This window comes from Rutidosis leptorrhynchoides, chromosome 10 (assembly GCF_046630445.1).
Source record: "Rutidosis leptorrhynchoides isolate AG116_Rl617_1_P2 chromosome 10, CSIRO_AGI_Rlap_v1, whole genome shotgun sequence".
Lineage (NCBI taxonomy): Eukaryota > Viridiplantae > Streptophyta > Magnoliopsida > Asterales > Asteraceae > Rutidosis > Rutidosis leptorrhynchoides.
In genome coordinates this window covers 266798926-266804410 of record NC_092342.1, presented here as the reverse complement: position 1 = coordinate 266804410, position 5485 = coordinate 266798926, and positions in this window count along the sequence as shown.

Below are 5485 nucleotides of genomic sequence, written 5' to 3'. Positions count from 1 at the left end.
AAGCGTAAAGTAAATAACGATAATGAAATTGCGATAAATAAAAGTGCGATAAAATAAAATTACGATAATTAAAGAGTACAATAATTAAAAGTGTAATTAAATACAATGACAATAAATAAAAGTGCGATAATTAGAAGTGCAATTAAATATGAAAATAAAGGAATTATGCTTATTTAAACTTCCGTAATCATGATGTTTGACGTGTTGATTTTAGTTTATCCCCATGGGTTAATTATTCTTTGTCCTAGATTATTTAATATGTCCGTCTAGTTTTTGTCCATAACAGTCCATCAATCATAAATATAAAGTGCGAGTGTCCTCGTCAAATTATCCTTATATCCGAAGTCAAATATTCCAACTAATTGGGGACATAAACTGTAACAAGATTTTAATACTTTGTTTAATAATTACACCAGGTTATCGACTGCGTGTAACCCAAGGTTTTAATACTTTGTTATCAATTATGCCAAGTGTCCTTGTACATAATTTCACCCCTATTTTAATAATTCCATAGACTATTAATCCATTCCCGTGTCCGGTTAAATGAACGATTATTCGTACATATAAATATCCCGCCCATCGTGTCCGATCGAGTGTATATGGTTATTTATAGGGACGTCCAATTGTAAATCTTTATATTAAAATTAACAAACTATCATTTAGTTAAACAAATATAAAGCTCATTAATAGCCCATAGTCTAATTTCCACAAGTGTCGTTCTTTTCTCCAAACCCCAATTATGGTACAAATCCCAATTACCCAATTTTAGTATTTAGCCCAACATCATGATTACTTTGGTATTAAATAAGCATAATAATAACTTAGCTACGAGACATTAATGTAAAAAGGTTGAACATAACTTACAATGATTAAAAATAGCGTAGCGTTACACGGACAGAATTTTGACTTACACCCTTACAATATTCGCTAACATACCCTTATTATTGGAAATTAAAATTAAAATTAAAATTATTATATATATATATATATATATATATATATATATATATATATATATATATATATATATATATATATATATACGTTGAGAGAGTTGGATGGATGGATATATATATTTTACACTGAACCAGACACGCGAATTTATAGGCCTGTTAGCTGAAAAAGGGCCTCATGCGATCGCATGAGCTTTGCCCTTCAAGGGCATGCGATCGCATGGCCAGCTGGGGAGGCTCACATGTGGTTGTTTTCTTCTGCCGACGGTTTTATAATATAATATAATATATATATTAATTTTAAGAATTAATTATATATTATATTATATTCATGTGCATAGTTGACTTGTAATTTTTAGTCCGTTGCGTCGAGCGTTAAGAGTTGACTCTGGTCCCGGTTCCGGATTTTCGAACGTCCTTGCGTACAATTTAATATCTTGTACTTTACGTTTCGTGTGTTGTACTCTTGTAATTTTGAGACGTTTCTTATCAATAATTGGAACCACTTTGATTGTATTTTGTACTTTTGAGCTTTTTGGTCGTTTGCGTCTTCAATTCGTCGAATCAGTCTTTTGTCTTCACCCTTTATTATTTAAACGAATATCACTTGTAAATAGAACAATTGCAACTAAAAGCTTGTCTTTCTTGAGGGATAATGCTATGAAATATATGTTCGTTTTTAGCATTATCAAATATTCCCACACTTGAGCGTTGCTTGTCCTCAAGCAATATAGTCTTGAAATATACTAGAATCACTTCTTTATTCTTCACACTTTGTACATCAGTGATTTCTATACGGCGGTATAAACAATGGTAGTAACGATGTGGTTTACAGTCCCACATGACTATAAAATTTAGATCCATTAGGGAAATTGGATCTTTATGAAAATATTTGATCTTTTTGAAAATTAAATCTAGCTTTTACCCTAGATTAATTTTCCTGAATAACCCTTCACCGGTGTTTGCAAATTCTTTTTGTGGGTTTGGTGGGTTTTAGATTTGAAAATTTTAGTTCAAAACTTGCTGTTTTGTGTCACCCACTTGCTAACCTTGTATTGGGAAAGCAACACGTCCAGTATACTTGTTCCGAATATTACCTTTCGATAAACTACCGTCCGGTTGTAAAGGAAAGCGTTGAACAAGCAACTGTTAAGGCAATGTCCCCTGACATGCTTTTAATTATGGTCTATAACGTGTCGGACGTAATTACTATCCTTTGTAGGAGCAATAGTAAAGCTTACCCTTATAATTTTCCGGTCTGGCACAAGGTCCTGTCTTTGACCTTGCTATGCAACCACCGTTCTTACGGTTGACACCCGCTTTGGTTCAGGTGACCTAATGAATTCCAGGTGAATTCCTAGGATTTTACGTTCAATGGTAATGAACGCATTGAAAATGGGTTTTCAGAAAACAAATCGGTTTGAAATTTTGATCAAAATATTTTCTCGTTCAAGCTCGAGTTTAGATATTATTGAATTCCATGAGTTTGTAATTCTCAATCTTTAAGGTCAATCTCAAGGATTGAGTAATATCAGTCTTAAAAGCTGATTTTTGATCTTTAAGGAGATTATCCTTTCTGGGGATCTGATTCATTAGTCTTATCAAGCTAATTTGCACGGCGTCCTCCCCATTTTACAAGACAGATCCTCTCATGGTTAGGATAAGTCTGACCACATGGCGACCCTGTTTGATGCTGAGGTCCGTGGATTTCCTGCTGATTTTAGTGATGACTTTTCTAGATTTTTCGTCAACCTACAGCTGGTCTAGACGACAACTTCATGACCTAAATGAAGAAGCGCGTTTCTTTTTCGGAAGACTTTACTTCCTTTTAACGATGAAATTGATTCATCGTGTAGATCCATATTTCTTTCAAATATATTACAGTAAATCGGGTAAAACTGATTAAAATCGTCCAAAACAAAAGTGTCTTCAGTTATTTGTTACAAAAATATGTGACTTATGTTTTAAATAACTTGGTAAATTTTCCCACACTTGGCTTTTATTTTCTTTTATTTGCCTTTTTATTGTCCTCTATTCCATTTTAAATGAATTCTAACATTTTGGTTTGTTTCTCAATTTATGTCCTTTCCGAGGTAACAATAATTTCGGTGTTAACACCTAGTTTTATCGTTCATAAATATGTATAAACATGATTTTGAGTTCATTTAATTGAAAATTTAAAATTTTTTACTAGAATTGGGTAGTCAGTATATAAAACTAGGGCTGTTCTTTGTTATCAGAGAGCACTAAATTCTAATACAACTACTGCGTTACTAGTATTTTTAATGGTAACCAAGTGTTTAAATCAAAAAAATTTTAAAATCCGAAAGAATTTAACCCCTTCCCACACTTAAGATCTTGCAATCCCCTCATTTGCAAAAAATCAGTAACAATTTAAATTATTGAGGGTAAATAGCGTAGAAAAATGATTAAATTTTACCAGAGTTTCCAAACATATTGGCGTGTGTTTGCTGAATGATAAATGGTGCACATCATTTGTTCATTCCATCTTGTTGTTACATCACATTTATTTTTCATCTTGTCGTCAAAATTAGTAGCTTTTGCTGAACTTAATGCCAGTCTTTGAAAATGCGCTGTTTTACCCTGTTTTGTACAATCGACAATATACATACATACAAATATAAACATGCATGGCAAATTGAAATGGGACTTAATATCCCACTTTCAAATCCTAAATGTGAAATATTAGTACTCAATAATAATAAAAATGATAAAAATTACATAAATATATCCAATAACATAAGTTTAAACATGAATAAGTAAAAAGATAAAAACATAAAAATCATAAAAATAACCAATGGAACTAAATCAGTCTGGATAGGGGTTCCAGTTCATCTCGTCAGGTGGTTTCATTGTTGGTTATAGGTATCCTGATAGGCTTGGTTATAGTCATACCGGTTAAAGGGTGGTCGGATGTCGGGGTTGTGTGGCGAAAAATGAGCAGGTCGAGTAGGTACGTAATTATTTGGTACCTGATATGATAGCTGGCTCATGATTTGGTGCTGATGAACTAACCAGCTATCGTGTTGGCGTCGCCTATAATCCTCGTATACTCGCTCGGAGTTCCACTGCTCGTACATACTATGTCTGGCCGCGCTCGTCATTGATTCCTCATCTATACGAACGTGGACGTCAAGAATAGCATCTCGAATGACATCCCTAATGTCTTCCGCTTCCTCCATTTCTTCGTCTGAACCCCTTTCTACCTGTGGATGATTACCTTCATAGGGCAATGCCTGGTTGCGTCTACTCTTCAATACTTTAGCACCCACATAAACCCGCAATCCTATGGTCTCATCCTGGTCTCTACAAAGCTGTAATGGACCCCCTTGGTTCCTATCAACACCTAAATACTCTCCAATGAGAGTAACAAAAATACCTCCTCCTATTATACTCCCGTCATGCATTCCTTCTACCATTTTAGATAAATAAAAACCAACACAGTAAGGGATATTAACAAAGCTCCTCGGGTCTCGAATACACTTTAGGTAAAATAAATCATGTAAGGTCATTTTCTCTTTATTGTGACCTCTCTGTGTAATCGAGTTAGCCAAAAATCTATGAATCACACGAAGCTCGGCTTTGTTAATATGTAAGTAGGGGTGTTTTCCTCCCAGTGTAAAAATATTATAGTTTGACATACGCCTCCAAACGGCGTCAGCGTCAAAGTTCCTATCTACCCTTTCACCACGATAAATCAAACTCATACAATCGGGTAGTAGCAATTCACTAGGAGTGTAAATCTGTAATGCCCTGGCCATGTCCATCATGGACATTCTGTACATCCTACCGCCAAGGATAAATCTAAGAAAACTTCTATCATCTAACCTATCTACATCTACATTTAACGCTATAGTACTCATCAGCTCAACACACCATTCCTTATATACAGGTCTACGAATGGTGAAAAGACGTTCCCAATCTGTAAAAGAAGAACTGCCATACCTTTGAATCATTTGCTGTCTAACACGGTCAGCTAGATGGACCGTTTCCAAAGGATTCCAATCAATTACCCTCGGCACCTCTACCTCTTTTGTTACTAATTTGAATTTATTACTTTGATATGATGGGTAATCTCTCCATCGTCTATCGAATCTCAAATTAGGATGCAACGTGTGTTCAGGAATCGTTGGGTATTCTACAGGTGGATGCGGGAGAAATACTATGAATTCATTAGGTAACTGTAGCGGATCATAATAAGGTACGTGCTGATCAGGCTGATGTTGTGGTTCATGTTGTGGTTGTTGTTCAGGTTCATATTGCATTTCTGGTTCTGGTTCTGGAGCTGGTGCAGGCTGTCTAGATGATGATGATCCTGAACCTCCAGTATCGGCTTTCTGCAAAACACATTAAACACAAAATTTGTGCATCTAAATATGCATTAGTGTTAGCAAAATAACAACTTAAAACAATCACAATAACATGTTAAATCAAAATTAAACTTATACACATTTTCACAATTCTACACTTTTCCAAATAAGCACATATGAAAATGTATAAAAGTTCATAAG